The sequence below is a fragment of the Phyllobates terribilis genome, unplaced genomic scaffold (assembly GCF_046119375.1).
Source record: "Phyllobates terribilis strain yellow unplaced genomic scaffold, ASM4611937v1 Scaffold_11__3_contigs__length_659146591, whole genome shotgun sequence".
Classification (NCBI taxonomy): Eukaryota; Metazoa; Chordata; class Amphibia; order Anura; family Dendrobatidae; genus Phyllobates; species Phyllobates terribilis.
In genome coordinates, this window is record NW_027362771.1 from 407,280,877 (window position 1) to 407,304,399 (window position 23,523).

The window sequence follows — 23,523 nt, forward strand, 5'->3', positions numbered from 1 at the left end:
TTATGCAATAAAGAAATCAGCACTTTTATTCTCCAGTTTATACTTGACTCACGTTTAAATGGGTTATACAGTTCCTATTAAAAAAAAAAAATTGTGCAAATGTAAAATTAAAAAAAAGTAGAAAAAATATATTTTCTTTCTAAGTAAAAATGACCAGCATGTGGTCATTTAAGTTGATTAGTGGATTCAGCATTTTATAACAGTGTTTTCCTGACATTATTACTGGTTAGGGCTAAGCCATGATGTTAGTGGTATGGCACAGGACCACTCTGATGTGGTGGACAAAGACCAAGTGACGACAGGTTGTGAATAGTGTTGAGCGAATATGCTCGACACTGCTCGGTACTCGCCCGAGCATCACGCTACTCGGGATGTTCGGCGAGCACCGAGCATTTCCGGGTTACTCGGGTGGGAGCTCGGGTCTTCGCCCTGCATATTTGGCGCTCTTTACAGAGCCAATGAACATGCAGGGATTGCCAGCCAGTCACTGTAATGCTGCAGCCATGTTGGTTGTGGGCATTACAGTGAGTGGCTGGCCGCACAGCGTCACCTCGAGTATTTAAAACCGGGCGCCGCCATCTTGGACACAGTCGCTCCGGATTAGACAGTGTAGGGACAGCGCTGCTGATTTAGGGAGAGATATAAACTGCGAAATAGTTAGTGTAGGGTCTGTAAAGGCTGCCAGAACAAACAAACAGTCCTTTTCTGGACTAATATCCATCCCAGATACCAGGCAGGCAGGCTGTATAGGAGACACAGTGGTTATACCAGCAAACGCTGCATTACAGTCCTGTGTGCTCCTGTTGCTGAAATAGCTGGACTTAGCACCAGGTGTCGGGGGCCAGGAAAAATCCTTTTTTTTCATCTAAATCCTCCTTTTTTTTTCCTCCTTCACACTGTACAAATACCCGTCTTATTAACCTTTTGGTGTGTCCCCCCGCCCCCCAAAAAAAAGCATGTCTCTGATTTTTCAGACACAAATATAACTGTTGAAAATAGTCTGGTGTAGGCTAGAGAAACAGAAGTGTTGTTTGGCACTTCCACGGTTCAAACCTCTGTATTATCCATTTTGAGCCATTTTTATCTAAAAAAAAAACAGTTTGAGTGTGTCGCTCACTGTTCAGCCGCAAATCTATATATTTAAAAAAGTCTGGTATACCCCAGTAAACAATAACTGTGGTTTTGCCATCCCACGGTAAAAAATCTCTATTATTCAGGTTTTGGTATATTTTCCGTAAAGAAAAACAGTAGTGTCTGACTGTTGTGACACAAAAATATATCTGTTGAAAACAGTCTTGTGTAGGCCCGACATCCCAGTGTGGTTTCGCAGTTCCACGGGTCAAATCGCTGTACTATCCAGTTTTGGGCCATTGGTATCTAAAAAAAAAGCAGTTTGAGTGTGTCGCTCACTGTTCAGCCGCAAATATCTCTATTTAAAAAAGTGTGGTATACCCCTAGTAAACAATAACTGTGGTTTTGCCATCCCACGGTAAAAAATCTCTATTATTCAGCTTTTGGTATTTTTTTCCGTAAAGAAAAACAGTAGTGTCTCCTGACTGTTGTGACACAAAAATATATCTGTTGAAAATAGTCTTGTGTAGGCCCGATGTTAGAACCTTGCTGTTAGGTTTTTTTTTCCTTTGCTGGTCACATGACCTTGTTGGCCTATTTAATCCTGCTCCGCCCTTCTGGCTTTGCTGGACTTCATTGTATATCTACTTTCTAGCTAGCCTGTGCTCTGTATCTATCTCTGTTAGTTTGCTTGGTCTACGGACCTCTAGGTTCTATCTATTTTGTTTGTTCGTCTGTCTGCTGCTATTTCTGTTAGGAGGTGTCCCATATTCCTCCCAGTCCTTAGTACTTGTAGGGATTCCCTCCCCAAATCTATAGGTCTCCGTACAGACTAGATTAGGACTTTAGCAGGTCTGATCGCAGGATCAGGTTCCCTGTTACATCGTAGGGATTCAGCTGAGTCTTATAGTAGGGACAGATCTCCTCTCTTTCCTTAGCTTTGGTAGCAGAACATAACAGTAAGTCCAGCCTGGAAATTCTCTAAGGAAAGATTTTTTTTTGTTCCATCATGGTGTCGGTTCAGGATTTGGCTAAACACCTGCAGGGACTCTCTCTGGAAGTGGCCGAGCTCCGTCAGCACGTGAGTAACTGTCCTGGAGCATATTTCTTGGAGCCTAAGGTATGTTTGCCGGATTTATTTTTTGGTGAACATCGAGAATTTTTTTCATTTAAAAATGCTTGCTTATTGTATTTTCGTTTGAGACCCAAGTCCTCTGGGGATGAATCCCAGCGCGTAGGGTTCATAATGTCACTTTTGCGCAAAGAGCCTCAGGAGTGGGCCTTTTCTTTGCAACCTAGTGATACATGCTTCAGATCAGTGGATAGTTTTTTTTCTGCTTTAGGACTATTATATGATGATCCTGACCGTGTGGCATCAGCTGAGACTGAGTTGAGACGTTTAAAACAAGGATCAGGTAATATGGAAAAATATTGTACACATTTTCGTCGTTGGTCCACTCAAACAGGGTGGAACGATTCTGCTCTGAAAAGTCTATTTCTTGCTGGGCTCAGTGAAAAGGTTAAAGACCTGCTAATTGCTTATCCTACACCTGAGGATTTGCAACAGGCTATGCAATTAGCTATACGGGTGGACAGAAGACTGCGTGCTAGGGTTAATGAGAGCAAATCCTCTGCTATGTCAGTTTCTGGTTATGATAATGTGTGTACTAACAGTGGTGAACCGATGGAGATTGGATCGGTGGCACCTCGCTCTCAAGAAAAACACCGTCGTTTTTCAGAAGGCTTGTGTTTCTATTGTGGAAAATCTGGTCATTTGATTAAAGGCTGTGAGCTTCGTATGAAGAAAGAAAAAAAAATGGTCAGTCACGCCCGTATTGCCTGTTTAAATTCCAAGGGTATATTTTTAGCTGCTTCCACGATTGCTCAGGAAAAATTAATGGAATTTCGGGTGTTTGTTGATTGCGGGTCTACACTGAATGTTATTGATGGGGGATTCGTGGAAAAACTCAATTTAAAACCTGAACCTTTATCATCCCCCATTGCTGTGGTTTCTGTGGATGGCTCCCCTTTGAAGAATATTACTCTCAAGGTCAGTGAATTTCCTCTCACTATTAATGGTGTTCACCATGAGAAATTGGATTTGGTAGTGTTGAATAACTTGCCTTCTCCAGTAATATTGGGTTTGCCCTGGTTAAAATTTCACAATCCTGTACTGGATTGGTCTACCAGTGAAATTAAATCCTGGAGCCATAAATGTTATGACAAGTGTTGTAACGGGCGTATTGCAGCTTTGGATAGGGGAGAATTGCCTGTTCCTATTCAGGATTTTTGGAGAGTTTTTTCTGAGAAAGAATCGCAGGTTTTGCCTCCCCATAGAGACTATGATTGTTCTATTGAATTTGTCCCTGGAGCGACTCTTCCTAAAAGTCGTTTATTTAACCTTACTATTCCTGAGAGGAAGGCTTTGGAGGAATACATACAGACAAGTTTGGCCGCCGGTCACATTAGGCCCTCTAAGTCTCCTGTGGCGGTTGGATTTTTTTTTGTAAAAAAAAAAGGACGGCGGTTTACGTCCTTGTCTGGATTTTCGTGAGATTAACAAAATTACGGTACGCAATCCTTACCCACTGCCATTGATTCCTGATCTGTTTAACCAGTTATTGGGGGCCAAGTGGTTCTCTAAAATTGACCTTAAGGGGGCATACAATCTGTTGCGCATGAAGGAGGGTGATGAATGGAAGACTGCTTTTAACACTCCTGTGGGTCATTTTGAGAATCTGGTTATGCCTTTTGGTCTTACTAATGCTCCTGCATTTTTTCAGAATCTGATTAATGACATCCTTAGACCTTTGATCGGTAAAAATGTGGTTGTGTATTTGGATGACATTTTGATTTATTCGCCAGATCTGGAGTCTCATTGGCGGAGCGTGCGTGAGGTATTACAGTTATTAATGGACAATTCGCTTTTTGCTAAGCTGGAGAAATGTGAGTTCGCTGTACAGAGAATTAGTTTTTTGGGCTACATTATCTCCAGCAAAGGTTTTGAGATGGATCCGGTTAAGGTTCAGGCTGTGCAGGAATGGCCTAGGCCTATTGGTTTGAAATCAATACAGAGGTTTTTGGGTTTCGCCAATTACTATAGAAAATTCATAAAAAATTTTTCTAGTATTGTCAAACCTCTGACTGATCTCACCAGGAAAGGTGCTGATGCGGTTCAGTGGTCTTCTGAGGCCATTGAAGCTTTTGTGTATCTCAAGGAGAGGTTCACCTCTGCTCCCATCCTTATGCAGCCTGATGTTACTAGGCCGTTTTTGGTTGAGGTTGATGCTTCCTCTGTGGGGGTTGGCGCAGTATTGTCTCAGGATAACGGGGATGGATTACATCCCTGTGCATTTTTTTCAAAAAAATTTTCGGAGACTGAATTGAATTACGATATTGGTAATCGGGAATTATTGGCTATTAAACTCGCATTTGAACACTGGCGCCACTCCTTGGAAGGTGCGGAATTTCCCGTTCAGGTTCTTACGGATCATAAAAATCTGATATATCTTGACGCTGCCAAGCGCCTGAATGCCCGTCAGGCTAGGTGGGCACTGTTTTTCTCGCAGTTTAATTTCTCCGTTACTTACATCCCTGGTACTAAGAATGTTAAGGCGGATGCCTTGTCTCGCAGTTTTTCTCCCATAGTCGGTGCTGAGAAAGAGGAAAACATTTTACAAGAAGGTGTTGTGATAGCTGCTTTAGACTCCGTTTTGGAAGATGAGATTCTTAAAGCTCAGGAGAATGCCCCATCTAACACTCCTCATGGGAGGTTGTTTGTGCCTGGGACCTTTAGGAGAGATTTGTTTGTTGAGTGTCACGAATCTCGGTTGGCAGGTCATCCCGGAATCTCTGAGACCAAGAGACTGGTGGGTCGCAGTTTTTGGTGGCCTGGATGGCAGAAGGAAGTCATTAAGTGGGTGCGCCAATGTACTATATGTGCTAGATCTAAGTCCTCACATACTCCTGCTGCGGGGTTGCTTTGTCCTTTGGAGGTCCCCAGTGCTCCTTGGACACATTTGGCTATGGACTTTATAACTGACCTTCCCCCCTCTGAGGGTTTTACTGTCATCTGGGTGGTCGTGGACCGTTTTAGCAAGATGTGTCACTTGGTTCCCTTCGTCAAACTGCCCTGCGCTAAAACTCTCGCTAAGGCCTTTGTCAAGGAAATTGTCAGACTTCATGGCGTTCCTACTGACATTGTTTCTGATAGGGGTCCTCAGTTCGTGGCTCGTTTTTGGCGTGCCTTTTGTGACAGGTTGGGAATTCATTTGTCGTTTTCGTCCGGATATCATCCTGAATCTAATGGCCAGACAGAAAGGAAAAACCAGGATGTTGAGCAGTTCTTGCGTTGTTTTGTGGCAGACAATCAAGAGGGGTGGTCTGAGTTTCTGCCACTTGCCGAATTTGCTCTGAACAATCATACATCTTCTTCTGCTGGTTGTTCGCCTTTTTTTTGTTGTTCTGGGAGACATCCGTCGTTTGGGTCGTTCTCCAAGTTGGGATCTGCCGTGCCTGAGGAGGAGAATTTTTCCGGTGATTTGGAAAGAGTTTGGACGGATGTGCGTGGTAATCTTCAGGAGGCCAACAGAAAATCTAAAGACTACTTTGATAGGAAACGACAGGAGGTTTTGTTCGCTGTTGGTGACATGGTTTGGTTGTCCTCTAGGAATCTGCGGTTGAGGATTCCTTCTAAGAAATTGGGTCCCAAGTTTGTAGGGCCCTTTAAGGTGCTTCAGGTTGTCAACCAATCTGCTGTTAGGTTGGAGGTTCCTACCTCCTGGAGAATTAATCCGGTCTTTCATGTCTCTCTGTTAAAAAAAGCTGTTGTGTCGGATGGTGACGCCTCTGCCTCTGTTCCTCCGGTGGTGGAGGACGGGGAATATGAAATTTCTCGCATCCTTGACTTTAGACGGTATAGAGGTAGTTTGCAGTATCTTGTGGCCTGGAAAGGTTTCGGACCCGAGGATAACTCTTGGGTGAGGTCAGATGATGTTTCCGCGTCCAGACTTATCAGAGCGTTTCACAGGAGATTTCCTGATAAGCCTGGTCCTAGGGGATCCGGAGGATCCTCTTAGAAGGGGGGGTACTGTTAGAACCTTGCTGTTAGGTTTTTTTTTCCTTTGCTGGTCACATGACCTTGTTGGCCTATTTAATCCTGCTCCGCCCTTCTGGCTTTGCTGGACTTCATTGTATATCTACTTTCTAGCTAGCCTGTGCTCTGTATCTAACTCTGTTAGTTTGCTTGGTCTACGGACCTCTAGGTTCTATCTATTTTGTTTGTTCGTCTGTCTGCTGCTATTTCTGTTAGGAGGTGTCCCATATTCCTCCCAGTCCTTAGTACTTGTAGGGATTCCCTCCCCAAATCTATAGGTCTCCGTACAGACTAGATTAGGACTTTAGCAGGTCTGATCGCAGGATCAGGTTCCCTGTTACATCGTAGGGATTCAGCTGAGTCTTATAGTAGGGACAGATCTCCTCTCTTTCCTTAGCTTTGGTAGCAGAACATAACACCCGACATCCCAGTGTGGTTTCGCAGTTCCATGGGTCAAATCGCTGTACTATCCAGTTTTGGGCCTTTGGTATCTAAAAAAAAAGCAGTTTGAGTGTGTCGCTCACTGTTCAGCCGCAAATATCTCTATTTAAAAAGTGTGGTACACCCCAGTAAACAATAACTGTGGTTTTGCCATCCCATGGTAAAAAATCTCTATTATTCAGCTTTTGGTAGTTTTTTCCGTAAAGAAAAACAGTAGTGTCTCCTAACTGTTGTGACACAAAAATATATCTGTTAAAAATAGTCTTGTGTAGGCCCGACATCCCAGTGTGGATTCGCAGTTCCACGGGTCAAATCACTGTACTATCCAGTTTTGGGCCTTTGGTATCTAAAAAAAAAGCAGTTTGAGTGTGTCGCTCACTGTTCAGCCGCAAATATCTCTATTTATAAAAGTGTGGTACACCCCATTAAACAATAACTGTGGTTTTTCCATCCCATGGTAAAAAATCTCTATTATTCAGCTTTTGGTAGTTTTTTCCGTAAAGAAAAACAGTAGTGTCTCCTGACTGTTGTGACACAAAGATATATCTGTTGAAAATAGTCTTGTGTAGGCCCGACATCCCAGTGTGGTTTCGCAGTTCCACTTGTCAAATCGCTGTACTATCCAGTTTTGGGACTTTGGTATCTTAAAAAAAAGCAGTTTGAGTGTGTCGCTCACTGTTCAGCCGCAAATATCTCTATTTAAAAAAGTGTGGTATACCCCAGTAAACAATAACTGTGGTTTTGCCATCCCACGGTAAAAAAATCTCTATTATTCAGCTTTTGGTAGTTTTTTCCGTAAAGAAAAACAGTAGTGTCTCCTGACTGTTGTGACACAAAAATATATCTGTTGAAAACAGTCTTGTGTAGGCCCGACATCCCAGTGTGGTTTCGCAGTTCCACGGGTCAAATCGCTGTACTATCCAGTTTTGGGCCTTTGGTATCTAAAAAAAAAGCAGTTTGAGTGTTTCGCTCACTGTTCAGCCGCAAATATCTCTATTTAAAAAAGTGTGGTATACCCCAGTAAACAATAACTGTGGTTTTGCCATCCCACGGTAAAAAATCTCTATTATTCAGCTTTTGGTATTTTTTTCCGTAAAGAAAAACAGTAGTGTCTCCTGACTGTGGTGACACAAAAATATATCTGTTGAAAATAGTCTTGTGTAGGCCCGACATCCCAGTGTGGTTTCGCAGTTCCACGGGTCAAATCACTGTACTATCCAGTTTTGGGCCTTTGGTATCTAAAAAAAAAGCAGTTTGAGTGTGTCGCTCACTGTTCAGCCGCAAATATCTCTATTTAAAAAAGTGTGGTATACCCCAGTAAACAATAACTGTGGTTTTGCCATCCCACGGTAAAAAATCTCTATTATTCAGCTTTTGGTAGTTTTTTCCGTAAAGAAAAACAGTAGTGTCTCCTCACTGTTGTGACATAAAAATATATCTGTTGAAAATAGTCTTGTGTAGGCTCGACATCCCAGTGTGGTTTCGCAGTTCCACGGGTCAAATCGCTGTACTATCCAGTTTTGGGCCTTTGGTATCTAAAAAAAAGCAGTTTGAGTGTGTCGCTCACTGTTCAGCCGCAAATATCTCTATTTAAAAAAGTGTGGTATACCCCAGTAAACAATAACTGTGGTTTTGCCATCCCACGGTAAAAAAAATCTCTATTATTCAGCTTTTGGTAGTTTTTTCCGTAAAGAAAAACAGTAGTGTCTCCTGACTGTTGTGACACAAAAATATATCTGTTGAAAATAGTCTTGTGTAGGCCCGACATCCCAGTGTGGTTTCGCAGTTCCACAGGTCAAATCACTGTACTATCCAGTTTTGGGCCTTTGGTATCTAAAAAAAAAGCAGTTTGAGTGTGTCGCTCACTGTTCAGCCGCAAATATCACTATTTAAAAATGTGTGGTAAACCCCAGTAAACAATAACTGTGGTTTTCCTCTTCCACGGTTCTAATCTTCTCTTTATTACCCTTTTTCCATTGATAGTGCAAGTGTAAGCTATTTTACTTCATTTACAATGGGCAAGGCGCGTGGCAAGGGACGTGGAAGTGGACGTTCTCGTGATGGTTTGTGCAGAGGACGGGGCCGTGGCCAAGGTGAAAATGTGCCACAACCAACAGCCACATCTTCTCGCTCCCACTTCTTGACCAAATTACTAGGGAAGCACAGAACAACACCAGTATTGAGAACTGATCAGTGTGAACAGGTTATTAATTGGATAGCAGATAATACTTCCAGTTACCTGGGCACCACCACCTCCGGTCTGTCTTCCACACGGTCAACTCTTAGTAGCCGTGAGTCTCGACCGCATACTCCTCCTCACCCTGATGCTCCTTCCTCCCACCATGCCGAGTGTCGTCAGACAGCAAGTGATCCCACACTTGGACACTCTGAAGAGCTGTTCACTGGTCCATTTCCATATTTGGGCCCCTCACCTGATACGCTTGAAGTGGTGGAAGAGGAGATCTCATGTTGCGATGCCCAAATATTTGAACAGCCACGGCCACAGGAAGTCGACGTTGGCAATCTGTCACAAGAGGTGGACGATGACGAGACACAATTGCCAGGAAGTGAGGAGGAGGATCGTGGTGCGCAAGTGGAAGAGGAGGAGGTGGTGGATGATCTAGTAACTGACCCAACGTGGAAGGAGGACATGCAGAGTGAGGCCAGCAGCACACAGGGGGAGGGAGGCAGAGTACCCCAACAGGCAGGAAGAAGCAGTGTGGTGGCCGCAGACAGAAGGCAGGCAACCGTTCCCCGTAACACCAACATGAGGGACGTTGCCAGTACAAGCGGTAGGTCTTCCAGAGTCTGTAATTTTTTAAAGACTCTGCTGATAACCCCAAAAAGGCCATATGTTCCACCTGCCATGCCAGCATCAGCAGGGGTGACAAACTACCAGCCTGACCACCACCAGCATGATCAGGCACATGGCAGCAAAGCACCCGACTTTGTGGGGCGAAACCCAGGGTCCACGACCAGTGTCAGCGGGTGTCACCACTGCCTTATCCACTGTTGTGCGTGCAATAGAACCCCCTGTTGTGTGTGCAAGGCAATTCACTGTCCATACTGCATGTAAACATGCCCCCTCCTCTCAGTCTTCACTTGTTATGGCAGTTTCTCAAGAAACAGCATCAACGTCCACGTCCACGTCCCATCGCAGCGTTCAATTGTCCATATCCCAGACCTTTGAACGAAAGCGGAAATTCGCAGCTAACGCCCCACAGGCCACAGTCCTAAATTCGCACATTTCACGACTGCTTGCGTTGGAAATGCTGCCTTTTAGGCTGGTGGAGACGGAATCCTTCCGCAATCTTATGGCGGTGGCTGTCCCTCGGTACTCGGTCCCCAGCCGACACTATTTTGCCCGGTGTGCCATCCCCGCACTACACAAGCACGTGTCCTAAAGCATCTGCTGTGCCCTCAACAACGCAGTTACTGGGAGAGTCCACCTGACAACGGACACGTGGACAAGTGCTTGTGGCCAGGGACGGTAAATCTCTCTGACGGCACACTGGGTAAACATAGTGGAAGCCGGGACCCAGTCGGACCTTGGGACGGAACACATCCTCCCCAAACCGAGGATTGCGGGCCCTATGTCAGTCAGAGTTGCCCCCACAGTGTACAACTCCTGTGCATCCTCCTCCTCATGTTTAGCCTCCATCTCAGATATCACCACATCAGTTACAAGCTGGAAGCATTGCAGTACTGCCTCCGCCAAGCGGCAACAGGCTGTGCTGAAACTCATAAGCTTAGGTGATAAACCTCACACTGCTTGTGAGTTGTGCACAGCTGTGAAAGAGCAGGCAGATCTTTAGCTGAGACCGCTGAACCTACATCCCGGCATGGTCGTTTGTGACAATGGCCGTAACCTTGTGGCGGCTCTGAGGCGAGGTGAGATCACACACGTACCATGCCTGGCTCATGTTCTTAACCTCGTGGTTCAGCGGTTTCTTAAATCGTACCCCGAGTTGCCAGATCTGCTTGTGAAAGTACGCCGCCTGTCAGCTCATTTTCGCAAGTCGGCTACAGCTTCCGCCGCCCTTGCTGTGTTGCAGCAGGGTTTGCTGCTTCCGGCACACCGACTGGTGTGTGATGTCCCCATACGTTGGAACTCTACCCTCCACATGTTGCAAAGGATTTGTGAGCAGAAGAGAGCAGTTGTGGAGTACCAGCTGCAACAAGGCCGTCGATATTCAGGTCAGACTTCACACATAAGACCTCTGGAGTGGATCTGGATGTGTGACATATGTACCATCCTGACAAACTTTGAGGAGGCCACCAAGATGGTGAGTGGCAATGACGCCATCATTAGTGTCAGCATCCCACTTGTCTGTCTTTTGCAACGCTCTCTGCAGAGAATTAAAGAGGAGGCATTGCAGCCAGAGTATGATGAGATGGATCAAGAAGCCGTAGCGGGCGATTACACACAGCCCAGCCTCATCTCATCCCAACGTACATTGGGGGACAATGAGGGAGAAGAGGAGGAGGAAGAACAGGAGCTGCTATCATGCGTTGTAGACGGTAGTACCAGTACAAGTGTCATACCGTCGGTTCAGCGTGGGTGGCCTGAGGACAGGGGGGAGGAGGAAGAGGAGGAGGAGGAGGAGAGCATGGTCAGTCGTCATCTTGGTGAGGACACGGAAATCTTGCCTGTTACCAGTCTGGCACGCATGGCTGACTTTATGTTACGCTGCCTTAACCGTGACCCTCGCGTTGTCAAAATGTTGGGTGACAGTCATTACTGGTTGGTGACACTTGTAGATCACCGCTACAAGGAGAACTTTCACTCTCTTATTCCTGAGGTGGAGAGGTCTACAAAAATGGGGCAGTACCAGAAGGCCCTTGCTGCAGAACTCTTAAAAAATTCCCATCTGAACTCGCTAGCGGTAGAGGTCACAGTTCGTTGCCCAACCAAGGCGTACAGGCGAGAGAGATGCAACTCCAATCCAGCAGAGGCAGGGGAACACTGTCAATGTTCTGGGACAGTTTTCTGAGACCCGCCCAGCTTACAGGCCCTGAGGCGTGGGGTACTCTCACAAGGAGTGGAAAGTTTCAAAAGATGGTGAGGGAGTACCTTGCCGACCGTACCAGCATCCTCCGTGATTCCTCTGTGCCTTTTAATTATTGGGTATCCAAGCTGGACACTTGGAATGAACTCGCTCTGTACGCCTTGGAGGTCCTGGCCTGCCCTGCCGCTAGCGTGTTATCGGAGCGTGTTTTTAGTGCCGCTGGGGGAATTATAACTGATCAGCGCACTCGCCTGTCAACTGACAATGCTGACAAGCTGACCCTTATCAAAATGAACAAGGGCTGGATTGGGCCAGACTTCTCATCACCACCAAATGACAGCAGAGTAACATAAAGTCAAATCCACTGTGTTATTTCGGGAGGTGTATTCACATGCACCGCTTCACACCCACACATGGGTATACGCTTCCTCATTTCGGCTGTTTTATCTTCTTCTCCTTATCCTCAGCCTCCACCACCAATATACCACCAGGGTGCCAGCATTGCAAGTTCCTCCGTCCTTATTTTTGGCAGCTTTTGCTTGCAAGGCATAAGCAAATACTATGGGACACCCACTCCCCAATAATGGGACTTATGTTTGTAATATGATGTACTGCATGGCTCTTGTAAGGGGTATTGCAAGTTGCTCCGTCCTAATTTTTGGCAGCTTTTCCTTGGAAAGCATAAGCAAATACTATGGGAGACCCACTCCTCAATAATGGGACATATGTTTATAATACGCTGTACTGCATGGCTCTTGTAAGGGGCATTGCAAGTTGCTCCATCCTAATTTTTGGCAGCTTTTGCTTGCAAGGCATAAGCAAATACTATGGGACACCCACTCCCCAATAATTGGACTTATGTTTATAATATGCTGTACTGCATGGCTCTTGTAAGGGGCATTGCATGTTGCTCCGTCCTAATTTTTGGCAGCTTTTGCTTGCAAGGCATAAGCAAATACTATGGGACACCCACTCCTCAATAATGGGACATATGTTTATAATACGCTGTACTGCATGGCTCTTGTAAGGGGCATTGCAAGTTGCTCCATCCTAATTTTTGGCAGCTTTTGCTTGCAAGGCATAAGCAAATACTATGGGACACCCACTCCCCAATAATTGGACTTATGTTTATAATATGCTGTACTGCATGGCTCTTGTAAGGGGCATTGCATGTTGCTCCGTCCTAATTTTTGGCAGCTTTTGCTTGCAAGGCATAAACAAATACTATGGGACACCCACTCCCCAATAATGCGACTTATGTTTGTAATATGCTGTACTGCATGGCTCTTGTAAGGGGCATTGCAAGTTGCTCCGTCCTAATTTTGGCAGCTTTTGCTTGGAAAGCATAAGCAAATACTATGGGAGACCCACTCCCCAATAATGGGACTTATGTTTGTAATATGCTGTACTGCATGGCTCTTGTAAGGGGCATTGCAAGTTGCTGCGTTCTAATTTTTGGCAGCTTTTGCTTGCAAGGCATAAGCAAATACTATGGGAGACCCACTCCCCAATAATGGGACTTATGTTTGTAATATGCTGTACTGCAGGGCTCTTGTAAGGGGCATTGCAAGTTGCTCCGTCCTAATTTTTGGCAGCTTTTGCTTGCAAGGCATAAGCAAATACTATGGGAGACCCACTCCCCAATAATGGGACTTATGTTTGTAATATGCTGTACTGCAGGGCTCTTGTAAGGGGCATTGCAAGTTGCTCCGTCCTAATTTTTGGCAGCTTTTGCTTGCAAGGCATAAGCAAATACTATGGGAGACCCACTCCCCAATAATGGGACTTATGTTTGTAATATGCTGTACTGCATGGCTCTTGTAAGGGGCATTGCAAGTTGCTCCGTCCTAATTTTTGGCAACTTTTGCTTGCAAGGCATAAGCAAATACTATGGGACGCCCACTCCCCAAAAATGGGACTTATGTTTGTAATATGCTGTACTGCATGTGACACGCCCTCTTGGTCGTGTGTAAACGTGTGTGGGAAACCCGGTGCCGGGTCTCCGGGGTCTGTAGTCTCCGTGGCGGTGACCCGGTACCGTGGCTCAGGCTGGTCAAACCAGTGGCAGTCTTTCTTAGGTTTTGAGGTTAATTGTCCGACTACGCCACCCGTATATTGCGGTCAGGGAGTACCACCACTGCGAGGCAGACCGCTGAGGCTGGTGTTGTGTGCGCAGCAGAGAATGGGATAACTCCCCACGGGAGGAGTATAGCCTCAGGGCAGTGAGTGTGGATGATGGGGGTGATTGTGCACGAGCGCAGCAGGAAAGACTTAGAGTCTTTGCAGTGCTGTTCAGGGTCTTTACTGATGATTATAAGGTAGACCCTCCCGGGAGTACTGGCTAGCATAAGAGGCCTGGTCAGTCTGTGAGCAAGCAGGAGTTCCCCTCGCCAGGTGGAGTTGTAGGCCTCCCCGTCTGTCTGCACTCTTCCTGGCTACCTTGCTGTAAGCGGGTAGAAGTAGCCAACGTCCCTGAGTGTACCGTGTATTGCTCACCCGTATGGCTGGTGACTTGGGGCCTTCTGTTAGCCTCCGCTCCACGACGGCGGTGCTGGTCCCTTGCTTGTGACTGAGCCTCCGGACTTCTATGGCCAGAGGACCTGAAATCCCCTGCCGGCCGGTTTCTGCTGCTGGATATATAAGTCCTCACAGCCTCGGACTCCTGTGTCCGGTTCATATTGTCTTCTGCCAGGGCGAGCTCTGCTCAGCTTCCAGCCCCTGGTCTTTAGCTCCTAGCTCCTACAGAGCTCCTTGCTGTTACTTTCCCTTGCTCTCACTCTGACTCTGACTGTTCTCAGTTCTCTGACTCACTCAACCCCGCCCCAGATCCAGTTTATAAGGGCAGAATTCTCCCCTTCCAGGACTGGGGCAGGAGGATGTTGCATGTTTAAGGGATCCTGACCAGGAAACCTCCCACTTGCTCTCCGACGTAATATCTCTATTACTGTGGTGACCAGACCCCTGGGGTGCCACACATGGCTCTTGTAAGGGGCATTGCAGTTCCTCATAATTTTTGGAAAGCCTTCCATTCACTGCTTAGGCCAACAATGCACAGGAGACTCAGTTGCTATAAATGGAAAAAAATGTTTAGTTAACGCCCTCTTACCTCCATGTCATTTCCAAGGGGCATTGGAGTGGCTCGAAATTTTTGGTAGGCATTGCACTCACTGTATGCCCTATAACTGTGTAGCCGAACCGATCCTTTTGTTACAGAAACATATCCTACAAGACATATCTGGTTGACTGGCCTGATATTGATGTGTATGGTCCCTGTTCCTCCTGCTCTTTCTCCTTTGCCACTACCTCATCTATCATTTATCACCTGAAGCTTTGTTTTAACGGAAGTCATAGAACTTGGATAGTAGCAGGAAAACATCCAGCAATCCTCGGAGGAGGTAGGATATGCGCCAAAGCGCTGACCACCTCAGGCCTAGCCGCTACTACATACATGCGCTTGCATTACAACAAAACAAAGCAGATGCTAACTTCTATCATCCTCATCATGCTCCTCACCTTGGCACTCTCAACTCCCCTGATGGAGAAGCCAGGGCCCACCGGAGGAGTCTGATAGTCTGGTGGGCTTGGCCAATGCTGCCCTAAAGCAGGCCAGGCTAAGAAAAGTGTGGGAAAGGTTACCAGGACAAATAGGGGTGGCTGGGGACCGAGTATGGACACCCGGCCACCCCCTGGAGGCTGGGGAGCAAACAAGGACACCCGGCCACCAGGCAGCTGGGGACTGAGTATGGATACCAGGCCGCCGACACAGCCATGGCGTGGTGGCCAGATTCCGCCTCCACATGCCTAAAAGGCCCAATTTAAAGTGCAAGCAAGCAAGCAGTATGGTATTGCAGCCTGGGGGTGGGTGGGTGGCAGGCTGCATACTTGCGCTTGCATTGCAAGGAATGGGAGAGGTACAATTGAACACTGCCCTGGGACAAGGACTTGAATGGGGATAGTTGCAAGTCTGCAACGACAGGTGCAAGGTGGGAGGCATCTTCGCATGTACCATGAACAGGGGTTTGGCATGCACACACTACAGCGGAATAGGCTCTCCTTCCCACTAAATGCACTGGGGAGGGCACAGGTAATGTTTTGGTATACACGCTTAATCTTATGTATAAGGCACACCAGGACAAATAGGGGCGGCTGGGGACTGAGTATGGATACCTCCCTGCCGAAGCAGCCATGAGGTAGTGGCCAGCTTCGGCCTCCTCCAAACTAAAAGGCCCCATTTCAAGTGCAAGCTAGCAGTATGGAATTGCAGTCTGGGGGTGGGTGGGTGGCAGGCTGCACACTTACACTTGCATTAAAAGAAAACATAGCAGATGCTAACTTCTGTCATCATCATCATGCTCCTCACCTTGGCACTCTCAACTCCACCGATGGAGACGTCAGGGCCCACTGGAGGAGTCTGGTTCTCTGGTGGGCTTGTCCAATGCTGCCTAAAGCAGGCCGGGCTAATAAAAGTGTGTGGGGGGATCTTCCAAGGAGAAATAGGCGCGGCTGGGGACCGTTTATGGACACCCGGCTGCCCCCAGGCGGCTGGGGACCGTGTGTGGACACCCGGCCGCGGGGCGGCTGGGGACCGAGTATGGACACCCAGCCACCGGGCGGCAGGGGACTGAGTATGGATTCCAGGCCGCCAACACAGCCATGACGTGGTGGCCAGATTCCGCCTCCACATGTCTAAAAGGCCCAATTTCAAGTTCAAGCAAGCAAGCAGTATGGTATTGCAGCCTGGGGGTGGGTGGGTGGCAGGCTGCATGCTTGCGCTTGTATTGCAAGGAATGGGGGAGGTACAATTGAACACTGCCCTGGGACAAGGACTTGAATGGGGATAGTTGCAAGTCTGCATCTTCTGATGCGGCAAGGATCACTTATGATGGGCACACTTTTAGACAGTGACCTGGGAGTCAGAGATGCTTCCAGGGGTCTTCCCCATGCTGTTCTCATGTCTTTTCAGCACTTTATGCATGTGTCACACAGCACATGGCCAGATAAGGTTGTAAAATGTTAAAATGACATTTCCCGGTGAATGCATTTGTCATAGTTGAAAGCAATACAAAAGTGCAAAAACGCATAAAAAATGCTACTTGTGAACATAGCCGAAGGTGTGGAGGAGTATTTTTGTTTTTGGTCATTTATTTTAACTTATACACAAGTCTTTTTCCTGGAAAAGATGTTCCTTAACATATTTCACAGGAAAAAAGTTTCACTTTCGTTTTTGAATGTTTTATTGTGAGCCCGTAAAAGTGGCTTAATACCTCTGACCACGTTGTTGACAGCAGTGACCTGGGGGTCAGAAATGCTTCCTGGGGCGATCCTAATGCTGTCCCCATGTCATTTGAGCACTGTCACTATCGTTTTGGGCACTTGTTAGGCTTTTAAAAGACTGCCAGGGATGCCACCGCAAAAATGCTCGAGTCTCCCATAGACTAACATTGGGCTCGTTGCTCGGGTCGAGCACCCGAGTATCACGGCGAGCTCGGCCCGAGCTTCGAGCACCCGAGCATTTTAGTGCTCGCTCAACACTAGTTGTGAATTGACGACAGGAGATTGAAGAGGTAAATGATGTTTCTCTTATGTACTGTATGTTATAAATCACTTGCTGATATTTTTTTCTTATCTGAGAATTTTTAATTACATTGAATAAATTTTAATTTTTAGATGGGTGGTTTGAGGATTTTTTTGGGCAATTGGCCGAGATTTGCTTTAAAATAAAGCACTTGTCTATTATATATAATTTCCATGCTGGTATTGGGGCAGACAGTTTGTAATTAAAATCATTGTAAATAAAATTAAAGAAAAAAAATGTCATACAACCTTTTCATGCAAAAATGGTCCATTATCAGAACATTTTTTTTGCAAGACAGATAGTTGGCATTCCAGCAGACTGTTTGAGAGGACATTAGGCTGGCGCTTTGATAAAATAATAAAATGCATCTGAGCCTTTCTGTCACGTTTGATCTGTCCCCTTGTTCATTTTGCTCATACCGCCTTTCTGACAACTGATGCTTTTTCTGTTTCCAAGTTGCTGAAACTTCTGTCAACAGACACATGGGGATTTTATTTTTAATGGCGCTAATCTCTGGAATTAGAATGTTCCACAGGTGTACTTTTTGAACACACAAAGAAGCCACCTCACAGATGTTAACTACTTCTTTAATCCGTTCTCTGTTGGAGATGCTGAAATACCTTTGAAATGAGTTCTTTGATTTTGCGTTCAGCTTGGAGAGTATACTATTAATACTTTTTCGTGCAAATACTATGGCTGCCGTTCCCGCCTCATTTCACATTCTTTCTATTCTTAAACTGTTCTTTGCCTCTAATCTATTCATCTATCAGCTTTGTAAAGCACATTAACTCAAGCTGATAATTAGGGCTGCATGTGCTATATATTTTTTGTCAGCAGTTACCAGCGGGATCTCGTATTATATTAAAATAAATTCTTTAAAGTCATTTTTGAGAAATTATAATTTAATTGTTTATATTAATCCATTCGTTTTTTTAATGGCTTCTTTACTCCCTAATCATGTTTATTGGGCATTATTTATCTTCATAATGGATGATTCGGATCTGAGAGACGTTAAGATATCTCTCAGGACTGGCTTAGTCTGTGGGCCCTGTATTATGTTTTTGGCTTCTTATTCATTGGATATGTAAAAAAAAAAACTGATCAGAGATAAGTATGGCACTTGGAAGATCAGTTTCCCTTTTTGCTAAGAAAAAAAAAAGTATGACTAAGAGGTTGGGCTAAGTGCTGATAATTTCAGTGTGTATTCAGGTGTAAAAACTGTAAGAAGGGCATTGGCTTTGAAATAAACAGTAATCCGATCAACCGTGATGTTTGCTCTCATTGATAATATGTGCATTCACACCTGTCTTTTCAAGGCATGTCGGCTTGGATGTGGATGAAGAAATTTATATAAAGCTTTCATGTAACACTAACAGAATGTACTCCAGGGACTGATATTCTGAGCAAAATCGTGAAGTAAGCAATGCCTCTAAATCACACTTTTTAATTATGCCCTACTCCATGCATTATTTTGTGAGCACTGATACTTTTTTAACGGGCAGCTTGAGAGGTCTTTTAGCAAATTAAATGTTTTATATTTTTTCTCTTTCTGTGGAGTCGACCGTTTTTTTTTGTTTTTTTTGTACATTCATCATTTTCCCATTAAGCAGATCATTTGTGCTCTGTGGGGTTACGGCTCTGGGCAGAATCGCATTTGTTAAGGATATTCGAGAAGTAAGTTACCTGCAGTACAATGCTCTTGTATTCAGAGGAGGAAACATTTTTTTGCTAATGAAAAAATAATGGCAAAAAAATAGGCTAGGGGGTAGTGCATATAGTCCTGCAAGGATATGAATGAATTAGGAGTAGGCCACACAGTTACTCTTACTGACAAGAAAGGGCCTGGAGTGTGTCTTGTGTGCACAATAGAAGCATTTACAGCTCATTTTTGCATTGTAAGAAGGCAGAAACCCACATGCAGTGTACTAAAGTACAGGCAAATCTCTGGCATACCATGAAGATCTATCTTAGAATACAATGATCAACTGTATCGTTAAACCATTGAGAAGAACATTGAATAACATTGATTAAATTGAGACAATGACACCGGTCAAGGAGTGAGAGGAATACATGAAGCAGCAAGTGAACATTCAGTTTTTGTGGAGGCAAAGCAAAATGCTTTTGTGTTGGAAGTAGGAAGAATAGGCGACATTGATAAGGGACAAAATTGGACAACTGGGATAAAGCATCTTCAAAATGACAGGTTTCTGGTATGCAGTAGTTAGTAATTACTAAAAGTTAACCAAGGAAAGACAACTAGTGGACCATGACAATATCATGGGCACCCAAAGCTCATTAATGCACATAGGAAATGGCGGAGAGTCCTGGCCAATGCCCACAGAAAAGCCACTGTAGAACAAATCGAAAAAACAATATGCAGTCCCACAGCTCCTATGTCCAAAGCCAAGACTACAAAGACTATTCAATGGAGGTGGTCAATGAGATACTATTACAGGTCTCTGGACATGCAACCTTTTGTAGTACTCTCTAGATAAACTTATCCTTATGACTTCAGTAAAGTCAATAACAGTCAGCAGTTGTACTCTGTCTCCTGATAGTGACAAATTAATTTCTTCGTGTAAAGTTATAACTAGAGTTTGGAGCATTTGAGTGGAATTAAATTTTATTCGAATTTTATAAAAATCATTATTCTCCAGAAAGTGATCTTTTTGTAATTCGCTCTGTGCAAATTCGGCTACCATTGTGCTGAATCATAGAGGGCCTGCAAAAGGTTAAAAAAGTGCCCTAATATTCAACTCACTGCCCACTTCTCCAGCCACCTCCGCTGCTCTTTCTCCACAATACAGTCTTCATGTTTTACTGCGGACGTGCGCTACATATTCATGCTAAGAAGTCCAGATCAATAGTACAAGTTGTAAGGTCACTGTGCACATCGTGATATCACAACATCGCTGTGACCGCACAATGCACAAAGAAGTCCTGGATTTAATCACTGCCGGAAGTCTCGACCTAGCGATAAGATGTAGCATGTGGTGTGAAAGAATCTCTCTTGGTTTTTGCCACCTAATCTGAACATAATATAACGTGGAAAATCATTGCTTTCTCTCCTGCATATATAGAAGTTCTCTGAATGCTGAGCTTCAAATAACCCTACCCACGTTACTGATTAGCAGTTTTCTGTTTGTACTGTATATTGACAGAAAGCACAGAGCAGGAGAACTACATGGCATGTGCCAACTGGTCTAGTGATAATCTCCTTTTAAAACTCTGATCTTATTGAAACTACAAACAGCAGATAAAGCACTGGAATCATTCAGGATCTCATGGTGGTAAATTTGATATTACTTTAATCAAGTCAGATAATGAAGTTTAGATCCTTTTTTCTCATTTAAAAATTATAAATAAATCCTGCCTTAGGAAATTAGCTTTAAGAAGGCCTTAAGCCCCATCCCCATTAAACAATGGGGCCAGCATCTATCTTCCCTGACTTCTCCATGCACAAAACTGTTCAGTTCGGCCAAGGATTCCAATGTTCCCTATTAGAGAGCTACTACCAGATTTCTCTGGAGGAGGCTCATCTTCCTGATAATCAAAGGATCGGCCATTAAAAATCCAATGGGCCGTGTCCTTGCCTCCACTGACATTATCGGAATGCACCTATACACATTAGACTGTTGGCCAGTCCCACCAATATTTATGGGTTTGACTATTTTAGTCCAAAGTGTATGGCAGCGTTTAGAGTAGTATAGTCTATAAGTTTGACTTCTGTAATAAGTATATCTTGTAAACAAGGCTCTAGTTTGGATGTAATCCAATTATTATTTGGAGTTAAGTGTCATTGTAATATAAAATACAGTATAAGAAACGCATCAGCTGATATGTGGTGGGAGAGAAGTGGAGCTGGATTGTAGGAGAAAATGTAAATCCCCATTTGGTCCTAATGTATCTTTAATCACATCAGTATGCTGAGAAAAAGCATTGTAGCTTTTAGAATTCACTTAATATAGACATATTTAAATACGGATCTTACCTGTATTAACATTCCCTATGATTTTGTATTTATTTAGCAATTAAAAGGTATCAGTTTTGTTTTCCTGCTCAGTTTCTCAGGATATTTTCACCTCAAAAGTATTCTTTTGCATTGCAGAAACAAAGGAGTCGATTGATAAATGCCTCGCTGCACGGAAACAGGTTACATGGTTACATAGCTTGATCCGTGAAGGCTGCTAGGATCATCAGGTTTGGTTCTCTGCCCAGCTGGCACACAGCCGCCAGCTACTCTCCAGGCACATTCCCTAAGTACAGCTGATCTAAGCTCAATGGTTGTATCCCCATACAGCCCACTAGTATTTCTGAGAGGTTGGCTAACAGGCCCTGGAGGACGCTGCAGTACTAATCTAGCATTGTCCCAAAACAAAAATCCTTTCCGATGCTTGGCTCCCAATTAAACCTAATCCCAGAGAGAATGAGTTTCTGTGCGATCTGTCCTTCCGTCACCATCTCATTCATAAATGAATCTATGCTGAATTTCACGACTTCAGGGAACAAACTGAAGAAAGTTTACAGGGAAAATATCTCCAACAAAAAGAGACCTTGAAGCTGAAAAGTGGTTTGATTGCTATTGTTTTAGACAAATATATTGTGACATCTTGTATTTCTTGCCTCAAGAATACATTTCACTCCACTTTTTATCTTCCTTCATAGAATTGCAGCTATTTTTTTTCTAAATTGTTCTCTTGTCCATATCAATGTAATGAGTAGGTTTTCCACTATAATTGACTTGTGCTTTTTTGATTTTTTTTTTTTAAAGCTAGAAATCTAGTTGCAATAACAATTCATGTTTCACTCCTGGAACTTTTAAGCCGTGCTTATGTTGTACAAAATCTAACATGGAGATTTCTACTGACATCTTATTGGAGACAACCACCACCATTTTCCAACAACACTTTTCACATCCCCAAAGAACAACTTAAAGTATTAAAATTCTTTACATTTTTAATTCAGCGTTTTTGTTAAAACATATTTCTGGATATGGTCTCAATAATATAGTGTAAGGCAGCGCTAGTCATCATACTGGGGGACACTCGCCTCACCGGGTCAATTGAAGCACACATGCAATGTCTTTCCGTTATTTCACAATGCAGCAGTTTATTATTCTTCACTACTGCTTATCATCGAGTCCAACTCAGTGGCTCAACAGCATGCACATATAATATCCACGAACCTCAAGTGGCAGACAGGCCCACTTGGCTCCAGTTACAGCTTTCAGCAAGGTAATAGCATAAATGTCCTCATTAAGCAGTGTTTTTACCTTTGCCGGGTTACAGCTGCTTCAGTCCGTTTGGTTTGCCACCACTGTGGCTTTGCGGCTTCCCAGATGGGGGTCTCTAGCCCTCGTTCCCTCAAAGGCTACTGGAATGTTTCACACACACATCCAGTCTTTGCCTTCCAGGACTCTTGCTTTCCAAGCCGGCTTTCCCTCCAAGGCCACTGGCATCTACACACAGGATCCAGCCTCAAACTTTCAGGCTGCCAGACTTCACCAGGCTTCACTCTCTAGTGGTGTCCCACACAGGAACAGGCCTCAGGCCTTACACACAACCCTGTGTCAAGTTCATCAGGGTTTATATATCCTGTAGTACACACCCACAGTACACTGTGCTGATGTCACAGTCATGTGATCAGACATTCTGTGTGCACAGGACCTACACTATGTCACAGTCATGTGACCAGTCACCTGAGGGGGAAGCTACATGGTCAGCCCAAAACACATCCTGGATCATTACAGTAATGCCAAGCAAGCCGCTGCATTACAATAGCCAATAAAGCTGATCGCGCAGTAAATGACACTTGCTTAGTTTTCAGATAAATCTTCTGAATACATTAACATTAAAATAGTTTTAGATGGAAATCTCCATCTCAAATCCAATCTTAAAGACGGTCTTTAATATTAGGAATAAAAAACACAACTGACATAATACAATAACAAAATAAAGTATATTCCGATCTTCTCTCCCCCAGTGATGCAGCATAGAAGCTCCGGAGGTGCTCCCTTCATTTGGGCCCCTTCATATAGGCAGCACATACAGTACAGACCAAAAGTTTGGACACACCTTCTCATTTAAAGATTTTTCTGTATTTTCAAGACTATGAAAATTGTACATACACACTGAAGGCATCAAAACTATGAATTAACACATGTGGAATTATATACTTGACAAAAAAGTGTGAAACAACTGAAAATATGTCTTATATTCTAGGTTCTTCAAAGTAGCCACCTTTTGCTTTGATGACTGCTTTGCACACTCTTGGCATTCTCTTGATGAGCTTTAAGAGGTAGTCACCGGAAATGGTTTTCACTTCACAGGTGT